The 15,977-nt window shown below is 41.1% G+C and overlaps 1 long non-coding RNA gene across 1 annotated transcript in view; it reads left to right on the top strand.

Moving 5' to 3' along the window:
• LOC114230739 (uncharacterized) overlaps positions 1–15,977 on the top strand; it is an 84,406-nt gene that overhangs the window by 37,897 nt on the left and 30,532 nt on the right. Inside the window, exons 4-5 of the long non-coding RNA XR_003616694.2 lie at positions 3,523–3,564; positions 4,022–4,074. This is a non-coding gene — a long non-coding RNA (uncharacterized LOC114230739). The remainder of the gene's footprint in view (positions 1–3,522; positions 3,565–4,021; positions 4,075–15,977) is intronic.

Raw genomic sequence — 15,977 nt, 5'->3', positions numbered from 1 at the left:
AACTGGCTTTTTGTATTTTCAGGTCCAGGATAATGAGTTTGCAAAGCAGACCCCATCTCCTGACTGTAACGGACAGCAAATAGATCTGAAAAGATACAGATGGAACCAAATGCAGAGGTAGTTGACAAATGGGTCTTCATTGCAGAGCAAAGCTGCCTGGGGCAGTGGTGGCCACAGCAGCCCATTGGCTGGACTGTACCGTCAGCACCACTGGAAGCAGTGGCATCTCTCTTTGCTCACTTCTCACGAAGGCCTGGTTCACACTGAGGTTTTGTTGGTCAGCCTGCATTCCTGATTTCTGAATGCTGAGTCAAAGTCTCCCTCCCAGATCACCGCATGGCCACCCATATAAGTAGAAAGATGTGGTAATTTACAAACGAGGAAGTGGTAATGGAGCAGGAAAAGCACTTTGCCGCACCAGATTGCTCTTCTCTGCGGCAAATTGCTGAAACATGCCGAACTATAGGAAACAGTGCCCAGACGCTTGCCTGGGAAGAGTTTAGCATCTACTGGGAGGCAGTATACTGTCGTGATTAAAAGTCCTACAGTCATAGGTCCTGGATTTGTTTTCCAGCTCTTACAGAACTACACAGGATTTTGGGTAAGTTAGCCAACTTCCTTCTGTGCCTCAGTGTCTTCATTATTAAAATGGTGATAATAACCATACCCATATCATAGGATTGTTGCCAGAATTAAGTGAGTGAATATCAGTGAAGTACTTAGAATAGTGCCTGGCTTACAGCAATCACTAATGAATGTTAGTTATTTGTAACTTCAGTTCTAATTCTTTTAAAATACCGGGAGTATTGCCATCAAGATACTATTTAAAGGGTACAAGAGTGACACCTGGAATTATTTGCTCTGCAGAGTTTGCTAATGCCTTACATTTCCTACTAGAGATCATTCAAGAATTCAGAGTGACACGAAATTAAGGCGGGATTTGTCATAGGGACCAGAACCCTGAACCGGAGAAAGGCCCCTGTTAGAGATAATTGGCTGTGATAAAGGGTAAAGGCTGCGGCATTCTCTATAGTTCTCCTGGTCCGGAGCTAGTCTCATCTCAGAACTGGCTCAAAACTGAATTTTCAGGAGCGGACTCTGTTGGTCAGCCTCGCGGTGGTGCTAGATCTGGCTGCAGGGACACCAAACCAGATTAGGGAGCCCCAAAGACAAGTGAAGGCAGTATTAAAGAGCTGTTGCTTGGAAGGAAGGTTGGACTTTGTTCGTTTTTGTAAGAAAGTGCCAAGATGAATGACTGGAAGTTTCATGAAACCAGTTTGGGCTCCATACGAGGAAAAAGTTCTCAATCACAACTGTTTTCAGATAGCAAGGGCTGTCCTTTCAGGTTCTCGTATGAAAAAATGGTCGGGGCCGAAGCTAGCCCGTCACCCATCAGAGCTGTACCTGTACGTTCATTGTAGTGGGAATAATAGTCATCCAACCATATCGTTATGTGAATTAAATGAGATAGTGTGCTTATCGCAGTCAGCATAGTGCCTGGCACATTGTAAATATTTGAGGAATGGTAATTGTTGATACCACTACAACCACTACTGTCTCCACCGCTATGATTGCTATCGTTATTATGATTAATGGGGGCTTTCAATGTAGCTAAGAGGCTGGACTATGTGATCTCGCCAGTTTCTATGATTGTTAGCTTATGCTTTTTATGGTCTCTTTCACTCAGGAAGTTTGAAAAGACTTAGAAATGGGAGACATCTTACATTGTAGGATGTGGTGTAGCTCTTCGTGTGTTTATTATGCTAGCTCCTTTGACTATTCTATTATTTATTATTCTGTACTTTATTTAGAATGGTTTAACCTGTGTATAGTTCAGCTGTATTCTTTGTTAGTATAGTAATTGTAGACTTCTGTTTATAAAGATGAAAAAGAGATGGGGATAGAGAAATGAAAAAGAGTTTCAAGTTTAAATACCAAGATCTTTTATTTCTCAGCTGGTAAACAGGTTGGATGAGAATTATTTTAGAAAAAGTGGCACCTTGTTTATTTTCTTGTGAAGGAAAGTTCTAAATTCAGACTTTGAGAGTTTTAATACTTGTTTGTGACTAACTCTTTTTCTTGAAAAAAGAAATTGAGTTAGGAATAAAACTGAGTTAGAAAAAAAAAAAATCACCATATTTTCCTCCAGGGCAAAAGAACAGACCTTGCAGAAGCAAGATAGGAACAAAACATCTACATGCAGGATATGTCTAAATGATGGGGAAAAGTGAAAGCTGTTATTTCTCCTGTTATAAATATATGCTCTTGGCATAAAGTATTTATATGACTAGAGACACATTTAATTGTAATCACCCTGTGCATTTATTGACGGTGAGGTCGGGCTGCACAGGACACATTAAAATTTTCAGCTTTATCAACATCTATGAGATAATAGGGACAACAAAAAGGAGCACAGATAATTACGTTACAAAGAATGCAGAATCATAAATGGTTTTTACTCTATAATCCCTGCTCGCTTTGCAGATGATAAATGGAAGCCCTGTTGGAGTTTGGCTTCATTTCTATTTGTTCCTCCATGTGTGCAGTTTACTTAGACTCCCTTCTCCTTGAAGGATTTTTCGCCCTTGCCTGTAGGCCTGCAGAGGCAATCAAGGCTGAACAATAGGTGCCTTCTTATTTCAAGTGGGCAATTTGCATTTCTGAGGAGCTCCTGACTGGATTGAACACATTTCACCTCCACTTCTGCAGCTCAGGGGGACTGTTCTTTCTAGACATTTACCTCTTCTTTAGCAGGGTAGGATGTTGCTCAGCTTTCACGCTCCTGAGAAACATAAGGCACCTGAATTTGCAAAAGTCATTGTTTTTATTTCCTCTTAGATGCAGTTATTCATAAATTAAGAACTGTGGAGATGGAAAGTATAGGTATTTTCAGCTTGTCTGCTTGGATGGGAAGAGAAGGAAAGATACTGGAAAAGATACAGAAATGTGGGATCAAAATATATTTTCTTTTTCATGGAGGGGAGACATAAATACGCTTATTTAGTGAGGGAGCAGAGACAGTAGAGAAGGGATAGGAGATGCAGGTCAAGGAAGAGATGCAAGTTACTGTCCTGCTTAAAATTCTCCAGTCTCTTTGGATTGACAAAGTCCTTTGAGTTCTGACTGTTCTTCACCTCTCTAGCATTTTCTTTAATCATCCTCCACATCACTTGAATTCAGCAGTGCAACTGAACCAAGGACATTTCCTTGCACATCATTGTATATACTGCCCAAATGCCTTTCCTCCTCCACCCTCTCCTCCTCTTCCTTCTCCCCATTCTCCTCCTGTCTTCTTTCTCCTTCCTTCTTTCTTCTTTCTTCCTTTTTTTTTTTTTTCACATTTAACTTATCCTGAAATCCTTTTTTGGATGATCTCTTTCTCTAGAAAATATTTTCTGATGTCCCTCTTCTTAGCTGAAATTAGTCACTTCAACTTGAACTTCTTTAACATTATTTGTAGACTTTTATACTATTAATCACCTTATATTAAAATTTCCTATTTATTTGTCTTTCCCCCTACAGGTGGCCATTAATTCCTTGAGGCCAGTGAGTATTATTTGATAGGTAAGTGCTCATTAAGTGTTTATGAAACAAGGCAAAGAGTGCCACACCTGGGTATAATTGTACTTAAATGAACTTTTGCTTTCCTTCAAAGACTGTTGTTTGAACATCTCTTTGTTCTCCAGTTCTCCCCTAAAATAACTGCAGCCTTCTTGGTTATTGGGAAGAGCTGCTGGGGTACAGAGAGTGAATACTCATATTGCCACTTGTTCCAAGGCTAAGGCAGGCACCATCAATTAATTGCTGGGATTTGTCACACAACCTGGACACTACCTCTACATGGTAGCTGCTATTAATGGATCAGAATGACACTTGTGACAAAAGCTACTTGCTCTTTTACTTCTCACAGAGTCTTCTTTTTCTTAAATCTTCCCTAGATGCAGTAGGAAACCTCCCTTCTTCTCTAAAACTGTGTTCTCTGTTTTTTTTTGTTTTTTTTGTTTTGTTTTGTTTTTTTAAGGAATTCACCAGGCCATCTTCATGGGTGTATGATCTTCAAGCAATGAAACTCAGGTGGATTTTCATTTTATTTAGTAATTTATGATTCTATTTATTTAGTAATTTAGTATAATTCTTTTACTCCTTATATATAAACAGATAGTATTAGCCCACTATTCAGAGGAGGGGGCTGGGGATCCTTACTCTTTTTAGAACAATTATAGCAGGGGAGATGTTAAAGGGGATGAAGGTGATATTGTACCTCCATAGAAAGATTACATTGTACTTACATAGGAAAAAATGTAAAGGAGTGAGGAATTCATTAATGACCATTACCTTTTTCTTGATCTCTTGTTCTCCATTCCTCACTCCACACTGTATATTTCAGTTTAATGGAAATTTATTGAGTACTTACTTGTGCCAAGTACTTATTGTATTAGGGACAGGAGATACAAAAATGCAGAGACAAACAGCCCCCAAGGAGTTTGCAGTCTTATTGTTACAGAGAACTGGAATAAATCAAGCAATGCTCAGAGAGTTTGGAGTTACATTTATTGCGCGCGGGTCCAGAGGAAAATGTCTCTCAAATTCTGGGCCCCAACATGCAGGAACTCTCCCTATTTATATGTTTTTACCTTTTTTGTCTCCCAAATATGGGGTGTTTCCGGCCCCTTTTGCAAGTTCTTAAAGAGCCCCTATGTGCTGGGGCCTTGAGACCTCAACCCAAGGCCTGGCCTGGTGCCAGCACTGATAACCCCCTCCGGGGAAGGTTTAATGGCCTCTCTGAAGTGGGAGTAGTCTTATTTTCCTTATTATTTAAGCAAGCAAGCATTTACAGAAGCCAAATAGCAGGGTTAAAATTTCAAGCAGCAGTTTTTATATAAGGTGGATGCTTCATTATCAGAGAAGGTGTTAAGAACTAATGCAGAGGGATGCACAGGATGATAGTGGAAACCATGCTAATATAACTTGGTCTGATTTGCCCCATGTGCCGAGATGTGTTTCTAGAATTCGTGACAATTCATTTTAATGATCAAAGTTGCTTAGAATTTTTGTTCTTAATCTTGATTCGTGTTTGTATATAGGGCAATGTCCCTAAGTCATGGAAATTGTATGTGGGTAATACCTGTTATGGATTAAAATTTTAAAAAAATATTATAAAGAGGGTGTATACTTATTTTCTGGGTCAAAGTCAGAATTCAGTAAGATTTAAGACTCTATCAATTTAGAAAATACTACTAATTCTTTTTAAAGACCATCAGGTTTTGTTGAGTCTATAGAATTGCTTTGTTATAAGAGGCAAAAGACAAACTTTATTTAGAAAATTAAACACACAAAATAGACATCTCCCCACCCTGTTTACTCTTGACTCAAATTGTAGCACAAGCATTAAAGAAAGCCTTGCTAAACTGATTGTGTTCTCCAGTGAGCATTAAAATTAGCACCCACATGAATATTATAAAAATGAGAAACAGAATGTTCACAATAAAGCTTAGGGAGATTCTGATGCAGATAAGGCCAAATGTTTCATTTTTGTTATTTAATGTAATGCTGTTACAACTTACTTGCAACATTATTCTCCTCACGGAGGGCCCCCTAATTATTTCATCATGCAGCAGGAAATCCTGGTAGGTCATATATAAACAGCCTGAGGCAGGAACCTCTTCATCTGATAGAGTAGGACATCTGACATCTGTGCAGCCCGCTGCTCACCCGCCACAATTAACCAGGAAGCTCCGACATTAACTAATGCAAAGGCAACTGGGAGTTTAGGATACAGTCGAGTAGCAAAGGTCTTTCCTAATCCAATAAGTTCCTAAGAAGATGAAAAAGAGACAGCAAATAGGTGACAATTTTCTGAGGAACTGAACCTTTGTGGTCTTTTTTCCTCTTTTCCAAGAAGCAGCAAGCCATCTTTCTTATCTCCCCTCCCTTTCTACTTCTCATGTATGCATAATTTCCCTTGACTTTGAATGGGACTTAAGTGCACTTAGAGGCTGCTGGATTTAGCTCTTGGTATTGTTTATGCTTACTGCTTGAGTGGGGGGTGGGAGTCCGTTTCTGGGCCTCACAAAGTAAATGAAGTCTAGCATGGAACTACGGACCGTGTTCAGGGATCGAGCCAGCACCTGCTGGATAGGCTAATTGTTTGTACCAGGCATTTATTGCTTATTATTCTGCTTGGAGGCAAATGCTAAAGACAGTGGGAGATTTGCATTGCCAGGAATGTCACTGTGTTTTCTGATAAGAATATATAATTTTTGTATTTTATTTCAGTGTTTTTCTTAAACAATATTTAACTGAGTTCTTACTGTGTGTTAGACACGATGCTTGACCCAGGGCTGAATAAGGTCACCTGTATTCAGGACTGAAGAAGCCCATCACTGCCCATGAACTTGGTCTCTTGAAGGAGACGACCACATGAAGTAAATAACATGCAATTGTGGAGTCTTATAAATGGACTGAGAATTGGTAAGGAGGAAGCAAGTAACCTAAGAGGAGAGTCAGGCATGATAGCATCCTGAGTGGTGAGTCGGTTTTTCAGGTTCACAAAGTGAGGAGTGTTTTAGAGTAACAGAATAAAGGCACTGAGATATTGAAGAGCCAGGGATGTTTGAGGGAGCGCGGGGAGGATTAATACTCTGGGCACACAGGATGTGTGGAGGGCAGTGGAAGGAGACTGGGACTAGAAATGTAGTCCCTGGATCTTTGGGGCCATGCTAAGGAATTATTGTACAGGCAGTGATTAGCTTGGTTTTCTTTGAAAGTTAATGGAAAATCATTGCTGGAACGATACTTTTGGAAGATGGTTCTGTCAGAAGCGTGGGGGGTAGATTGGAGAGGAAGAAAAGATTTGAGGCAGGAAGCCAGTGAGAAAGCTGTTTCAGTAGGGACTCCCCATGTTCATTTGTTGATTTCTTCAACCAATAAATGCCTAAAAAGGTAAAAAAAAAAAAAAAAAAAGATACCTTTGAATTTGATGTCTTGGTATTTTAAATGATACTGGGATGGCTTCAGGATTAATTTCTTTATCCTCTCTTCTACTCCTCTAACCCTTCCTCTTTTCTCCATTTCTGAGCCATCTGACACCAGAAATCGATGAAATCACACTCCTTTGAGGTCAAAGCTCTTGGCCAACATCCCAAGGATTTCAAAGCTATCCAACTTCGCTTTTTGAAGTCCATGGCCTGTTCGTAGTGACATAGCGGGAATTTGTTCGAAATAATCACTAGTGGGTTTATAAGACACAAAGAAGCCTAACAAGCAAGGGTTGGGAAATATATATGGTCAGTTACGATTCGACCTTTTAAAAAACTAGGCCGCAGGAATCCAGTAAGGAGAAGTCTGTGGAATTCAGAACAATCATACTGTATTAATTATTATTATTCATCTTATATTGCCGCAAGTGTACACAATGTTATATAAATGGTTGACAGTGTTGGCGAGAGAATAATATCCCAGTCCTGGAGTGCTTATAATTTATGTAAACATGCTCTTTTATTTTGTTTTTCTAAGCCATATCTCTGAATTGTGATTCTGCTTATTTTGCTCATAGTCATATTTCATCTCTGGTTCTCATATAAACTACAAAAAATGAGTTGTTTTAGGAATAGCACATGTTATTTCAAAGTAACAGTTCTCCTCCATAATACTAGAATCGTCACAATGGGAATTCTGAGTACAGAGCCACTCCCTGGTTGGGGTCCTCATGTGTATGTGAAATGAGAGAAAGGGAGTATGTATATTTAGGGCCCTTTGGAGATGAATGGGGCTAGAAGAGTGTAGGATTAGTAGGAGCTTTTCTTAGTAGAGTATTAGTCTTCTTTGCCTCTAGTTAACCAAAGGACTTATATACGTATATGCATAGCCCATGGACACAGACACTAATGGGGTGAAGGCCTGGGGCGAGGCAGGAGTTGGTGGATGGGGACATTTGTAATACTCTCAACAATAGAAATAAACTGAAAAAAGATTCTTTGTCTCTAAAAGTGTTTTTGCTGCTAAGATCGGAGGGAGCCATGTAGAGAATATTCGTAGCAACATTTATTACTACCCTAAATTCCTTCCAAGCTCTGCTTCCTGATCATACTGTGAGTTCAGCAGGTTCATTGGTCGCCACCAGTATGCTATATTACTGCTGTATTTCACCTTGCCCACAAAAATGTTTAAGCTGGCTTAGTTTAGAAGCAGACTGATTGACTTATATAGCCTCACAGGTTTTTGTGAAATAGCAAAAAGCATCCCACAGACTGGCAAATTCAACATTAATCTAGTAGGAGAGAAACTACTGTTTTTATTACAACTACACATATTGTTTCACTACCTTTTATTTTGTTATTTCAAAGCATTTTGGAAGACACAGTTTAGACTTTGACACAATCTGTATTATTCTCTGAAAAGTTTTTTTCTTAAAGTCAGGAACAAAATGTGTGACCAAATTTGGAACCTCTAATTTGAAGGTCCTTCAAAATATGATCGATAATCATATTTATTTTCGGAGATGAAATATGAAACTCAGAAAAGTTTATTTTAATTCCCTTAATATTAATTGGGCCCTTAATTGTGAGGCATTATACTAGGCACTATTGATACCATGACTAATACAACAAATATATTCCCTAAACTGATGGTTGTGCATAATATGAACTGACAATCATAGTAATTTATAGAAGTGTTTTGATAGAAGTACAAAATAAACCATGAAAGTTATTTTAAGGTTCCGAACTCATACTTGATGATCAGGAAGGACTTCCCAGAGGAAATGATGTGCTCTAAAAAATGACTGGGAGTTAGATAAAAGGGAGAGTTGGGAGTTTGGAGAGGATTCCAGGTACAGGGAAGAGAAACGTTTAGAGGCAAGTGAAATCCTGGTAGGTAACCTAGTGTGGCTTGAATTTAGATTGCAAAGATATGGATGATGGGGAGGGAGAACGAAACAATAGCCAAACTATTCAGCATCATGTAAGCCCAGATAATATATTGGGACCATGTGCTAAAACAGGGGTTCTAAACTTGGGTTTCATGCCTTGCAGGGTGTCTTAGATGAGCTTCTTGGGGCTTGTGAAAATTTGTGCATGACCAGATTCTCAAAGGGTTCCAACAAGCCATTCTCCCTTTGAAGAACAAATCTTTTCTTGATGTCTATCTCCCCGCAACATACAATAACTATTTGTGAAATGTTACCAATTAAGCCTTGGTAACTTTATTCATTCATTCACACATTCACACATTCACATACTCAACAAATATTAATTAAATTTTTTTTAATAACAAAGAGGTACAGTGGTGAATAAAAGAAGACAGACTTCTAAAGGGGAAGGACAGAAAATAAATGAGCAAAACATATATAAAATAAATTCATAATAAACAACACTATAAGGAAACCAAAATAAAGGACTCTGGTAGAGAGGAAGGTCTGCTGAGAAGGTGACATGAGCTAAAATTTAAGTTGGCAAGAAACTGGAACAGCTAGTACTATGGCCCTGAGTCGAAATTTATTTGATGTTGCTGAATAGAAAGAAGGCCAGTGCGGCTGCAGTATATACACTGAGTGGCCAGATTATTATGATCTCTGAATGCATCATAATCTGGCCACTCAGTGTATATCCTATATAATAAAAGGCTAATATGCAAATTGTCCCCTCGACCAGGAGTTCGACCAGCAGGCAGGCCGGCCAACCGCCCATGTCCCCTCCCTCTGGCCAGGCTGGCTGGAGCCCACCCACGCATGAATTCATGCACCGGGCCTCTAAAGATATATATATATCTCCTCTCTAATAAAATGGTAATATGCAAATTAACCATCACTCCGCTACATAAGACACGCCCACCAGCCAAGCACGCCCACCAGCCAATCAAGGCGAGTATGCAAATTAACCCCAATCCAAGATGGCTATAGCCACAGAGAGCAAGGTTTCCCAGGTAACAGAGCAAGCCAAGCTTTCCAAAGCCGTTGCAGGCCTAAGCCTCCACTCAAGCTACAAAGTTTCAATTATAGAAGGTAAACAAATTTAAACAAATGGCGGCAGAATGGAGCTTGAGAGAGCAGGCCAGGGTTGCCGGCGGCAACAGGGGAAGCAAAGCTTTTGCACACCCTGGCCGGGCTCACCCACTTAAGGCTACAAAGTTTCAATTGTAGAAGGTGAATTAACTGCCACAGAAATGGCTGCCACCCCGGAGGGAGCAGCAGGCTTGGCTCCGCTCCAGGCTACAAAGTTTCAATTGTAGAAGGAAAATAATTTCCAGATACCAGGGCCTCCCCTTGGGTTGCCAGGGGGCGTGGCCGGCCTGCAAACCACCACAGGCCCCTTGCTCAGGCTGCCCCATGCCCCAAGGGAATGCCACCCTGATCTGGGACACCCTTCAGGGCAAACCAGCTGGCCCCCACCCATGCACCAGGCCTCTGTCCTATCTAATAAAAGAGTAATATACAGATTGGTCATCACTGCAACACACAATATAGCTGCCCCCATGTGGTCAAAGATCCTGCCCCCATGTGGACACAAGATGACCACCACAAGATGGCCAGCAGGGGAGGGCAGTTGGGAGGCACCTGGCCTGCAAGGGAGGGCAGTTGAGAGGGACCAGGCTTGCAAGGGAGGGCAGTTGGAGGTGATCAACCCTGCAGGAGAGGGCAGTTAGGGGTGACCAGGCCTGCAGAGGAGGGAAGTTGGGGGCAAACAGGCTGGCAGCAGAGTGGTTAGGGGGTGATCAGGCAGGCAGAAGCGATTAGGGGCAATCAGGAAGGCAGGCAGGCAAGCAGTTGGGAGCCAGCAGTCTTGGATTGTGAAAGGGATGTCCGACTGCCCATTTAGGCCCGATGGGCAGTCGGACATTTCTCCAGGAGTCCCAGATTGGAGAGGGTACAGGGTGGGCTGAGGGACAACCCCCTGCCGTGCACGAATTTCGTACACCGGGCTTCTAGTATATCCTATATAATAATAGACAAATATGCAAATTGACCATACCTCCGACACACCCATAAGCCACGCCCACAAGCCACGCCCACCATCCAATCAGAGCAAGCATGTAAATTAACCCAAACCAAGATGGCTACAGCCACAGAGAGCAAGGTTTCCTAGGTAACAGAGGAAGCCAAGCTTTCTGCCAGCCGTTGCAGGCCTAAGCCTCCACTCAAGCTACAAAGTTTCAATTATAGAAGGTAAACAAATTCAAACAAATGGCGGCAGAATGGAGCTTGAGAGAGCAGGCCAGGGTTGCCGCCGGCAACAGGGGGAGCAAAGCTTTCCACACACCCTGGCCAGGCTCACCCGCTTAAGGCAACAAAGTTTCAATTTATAACCCCAACACAAATGGCTTCAGGCCTCGGAGGGAGCCCCAGGCTTGGCTCCGCTCCAGGCTACAAAGTTTCAATTGTAGAAGGAAAATAAATTCCAGATACCAGGGCCTCCACTTTCGTTGCCAGGGGGCGTGGCCGGCCTGCAAACCACCACAAGCCCCTCGCTCAGGCCGCCCCACGCCCCAAGGGTACCCCACCCTGATCAGGGACACCCTTCACGGCAAACTAGCTGGCCCCCACCCCTGTCAGGCCTCTATCCTATCTAATAAAAGAGTACTATGCAGATTGATCATCACTGCAACACACAATATAGCTGCCCCCATGTGGTCAAAGATCCTGCCCCCATGTGGACACAAGATGGCCACCACAAGATGGCCAGCAGGAGAGGGCAGTTGGGAGGCACCCGGCCTGCAAGGGAGGGCAGTTGAGAAGGACCAAGCCTGCAAGGGAGGGCAGTTGGAGGTGATCAACCCTGCAGGAGAGGGCAGTTAGGGGTGGCCAGGCCGGCAGAGGAGGGAAGTTGGGGGCAAACAGGCTGGCAGGGGAGTGGCTAGGGGGTGATCAGGCTGGCAGGCAGAAGCGGTTAGGGGCAATCAGGAAGGCAGGCAGGCAAGCAGTTGGGAGCCGGCAGTCCTGGATTGTGAGAGGCAGGCAGAAGCGGTTAGGGGCAATCAGGAAGGCAGGCAGGCAAGCAGTTGGGAGCCAGAAGTCCTGGATTGTGAGAGGGATGTCCGACTGCCCGTTTAGGCCCGATCCCAGGGATTGGGCCTAAACGGGCAGTCGGACATCCCTTGAGGGGTCCCCGATTGGAGAGGGTACAGGCTGGGCTGAGGGACAACCCCCCTCCGTGCACGAATTTCGTGCACCGGGCCTCTAGTATATATATATATATATATATATATATATATATATATACACACACACACACACACACACACACACACACACACTGAGTGGCCAGATTATTATGCATTCAGAGATCATAATAATCTGGCCACTCGGTGTATAGTTGGTGGGAGAATACAAAGTAGGATGTGACAGTGGAGAACTGGGCCAGGAATCAGGTCATTAGGTCAAGGTCAGGAATCTGAATTTTATTCTCAGTGCCATGGGAAATCATTGAAAGAATTTGGCAGTAGCATTATATGATCTGATTTATGTTAAAGAAAATATACTTGTATGGCAGGAAAGGGAAGATTAGAAATAGGAAGACTGGTTAGAAATCTGTTATAGTAGTTCAGGTAAGAGATGATTTTGTCTTGAACTGGCATGATAATAATGGAAATGGAGATTAGTATATAAATGTGTGATGTATATTGGGGTAATACTCCATTGCCAATGTGGTAGGCATGGAAAAACGCTAACTGCACTGGATAGGATTCTGTAAACACAAATACTACTAAAAGGAAAATATTAAAGGTATTGAAGTAACAAAATTTATTTTGGGATCTGTCTGACACACAAAACCAAGTCCGGATCTGCTTAACCCTGTCCTTTGTGACCTTGGGCCAACTGGCAATTTACCTCCCCTGGGTGAGTTTTCATATCTAAAACATGGAATTAATAAAATGTGAAAGCTCCGTGCACTCCTGGTACCAAATAAATTTGTTCAGTTTTAAAAAGAACAATTATTAACTTCAGCAATAACCAAATGATTTTTGAGAATAGGTAGCTGAGTGGGAAAATAAGAGAATCTAGAGGAAAAAATATTTTTACCAAAAGCTAAACTGCTACTTTCATATCATGGCTGCTCCATCTTGAAAATTTTGCTTTTAGGACCCCCATTAAGCATGGTTTTAAGTGTTCCTTTTGTTTCTGGATTCAAAACTGCACTCGACAAGCTAGACAGTGAGGAGATTTCCAATGCTATGTAAACAATGTAGTCTGGCTTTTGAAAATTCATTCCGCATATATTACATGCATTGATAGTCAAATATTTTCATGAACGTCCTAGCAAGCTCATAGTGATTATGAACTCTTCAGTCACCTTAGTTGGCCCAGCCCCTCTCCAAGAGTGTGCCCAGGGGACATTGTAGTTCTGTATTTACAAATCTCCTCCTCCTTCTTCTTCTTCTTCTTCTTCTTCTTCTTCTTCTTCTTCTTCTTCTTCTTCTTCTTCTTCCCCACTCTTTTTCATTTGCTGTGAAAGCTCTGCGGTTAAAAGCAATTCTAGGGAGCAGGCTTGGGATGGAAGTGTAGAACAGAATTTCAAAAAACTTTAATGAGAGACCTACTTTGTGAAAACTAAGGACTGGCATTGTGTATGTAGTTCCTTAAAACATTATTTGAAGTATCTTTAGTTCAAATAAGTGTTAAGTGAAAGCATGGCTTAGTTCATGTCATTTATGGAAACGGGAATTCTTTGTCCTATGCCATAATGGTATAAAACCAAAGAAACACCACATGGCTTTGCTATTCCCTTGGTATAGAAACAAGGCTCTTGAATCGGGTGGGAGATGGTTGATAGGGTAGAGTGGGGAGAAGGCTCTTGTTGGCATACATTAACTTTCCCACTTGGAGAGTCTGGTGTGCTCAGCCTGACCCTAGAATCCTGTGAATGGTCTTAAAGCTATATGGCCAAAGCTGATCTGGAAGGAACCTGCTAGAAATAAGCCAACATTTCAAAAATCTTAAAAGAAAACAAATGCTTTTAGGTTGTGCCTGTGAATATTATATAACTGGTATTTGGATTAACTGGGCAGTGCCCCTGTGGATAACATATTTTGAATTTGAATTTTGATTATTCTCCAGACTGATGCTCAAATATATCTTCTTCATCCATGTGGATATATTGTATATACATATTTTTAAAAGATGCCTGAACTTTCTACACTGCTGGAATATTTCTTTGAATAGCAGTGCAGGAAATCTTTCTGTAAAGGAAAATATTGCAGTAGATGAAGTTTGCCCTAAAGGAGAAGTCTTTCTTGATCTTTTGACACACCCCCTTTCATTCTTTTACCCTATAGTGTGATGAAAGATAACATAAAAAAAGTAAAATTATGTCCGGCCAGTGTGGCTCAGTGCTTGAGTGTTGACCCATGAACCAAGAGGTTGCTGGTTTCATTCCCTGTCGGGGCACATGCCCAGGTTATGGTCTTGGTCCCCAGCAGGGGGCATGAAGGAGGCAGCCGATTGATGCTTCTCTCATCAATGCTTCTATCTATCTATCCCTCCCCCTTCCTCTCTCTCAAAATAAAATAAAATAAAATAAAATAAAATAAAATAAAATAAAATAAAATAAAACATATTGTAAAAACGTTTTTTAAAAAGTAAATTTATGACTCTTATTCAGATATAAAAATGAACATGTGGTAAAGATTTTATTTAAGTCATTCAGTGAGGCAACCAGGCGCATGTTATAACTGGTAAAAAAGAGAATCTGTAAAACAGCTGGATTTATAGATCAGGAGTATTGAAACAAACATGCAAATGAAGGCCAAACTGATTTTTCCAGAGTTGAAGAGAAGAGTCTATTAAATCTCTATCTTACAAGTCGTATTTTGCACCTTTATTAATTACTTACATTTTATAGAGTAGTAAAATAGCTCAAAGACAATAAAAGACTAAAATTAGATAACCCGAAGTGGTATCTTCTAGACAATGCATAGTTTTTTGTTGAAGATAAAAATTTCTGCATAGTTTGTTGAAGATCAAAATTTCTTTTACATTTTTTCTTTCATTTTGTCTACAAATTTTTGTTGTTAATCCTCACCGGGAGATACATTTTCCATTGAGTTTTAGAAAGAGTGGAAGGGAGGGAGGAAAGAAGAGAGAGAGAGAGAGAGAGACAGAGAGACAGAGAGACAGAGAGAGAGAGAGAGATATCAAGGGATCAAACCTGCAACCCAGGTATGTGACCTTGATGGGAAATAGAACCATTGCCCTTTCAGTGTGCTGGTCAATGCTCTAACCACTGAGCACATGGGCCAGGGCTACAATTTTTTAAATAGGATAAAGCAGAGAAAGTATCAAGTAATTATACAAGTATCATCTTGAGTGCTGTCTTTGATCCATTGACAATGGCTGCCTGGAGCATTCTGTTGATTTTTAGGTTCATCAGGAAAGAGTGCCCCATAGGTGAGCGATGTCTGCCAAGGGCAATGGAGTGGCACCTGTGGCATGTATTTGCCACTCTGTTATTGAAGAATGTCACCTGTAAACTAATTTACCCCAGAATATTATACACTTACAGTGTTACTTCTCCCAGAGCATTTACACTTAAAAGGAAGCAAGACACTATGGAAGAAAATATTGAATTCCCCCTTGTTCCTTTACATATATGAAATTGCATACTTTGGAAAGGTTCAAGTGGTAAAAGACTCAAGAATTGCACAATTAAGCAGTTAAAAAGTTAAGTATCCCACTCCTACTTACTAGTGCCTCTGTTTCTCTTAACAAAGCCACTGCTAGTGAGCACGTTTTGGTGTATCCTTCAAGAAATATTACATATAAAGCTTGAACAAAGCCCATTGTATGTTAGTAGAAATTATTTGCTTTATTATTTCCAGTCTTGGTATAGATTTTAACTTTTCTCTATGTCTGCTTAACTAGTGTTCCCATGCTGATTTAACTGTAAGTAATAAAAATGAGCAGAAATGTTTTTAAAGTCTTCAACTGTTGAGTGGAGTCCTTATGTATGAGACTGTGAAAGAGAAATTTCTTGTGTGCCTTTATT

Source organism: Eptesicus fuscus, chromosome 9 (genome assembly GCF_027574615.1).
Source record: "Eptesicus fuscus isolate TK198812 chromosome 9, DD_ASM_mEF_20220401, whole genome shotgun sequence".
Classification (NCBI taxonomy): Eukaryota; Metazoa; Chordata; class Mammalia; order Chiroptera; family Vespertilionidae; genus Eptesicus; species Eptesicus fuscus.
The sequence above is the reverse complement of the archived record's forward strand: the minus strand, read 5'-3'. Positions and strand labels throughout refer to the sequence as shown.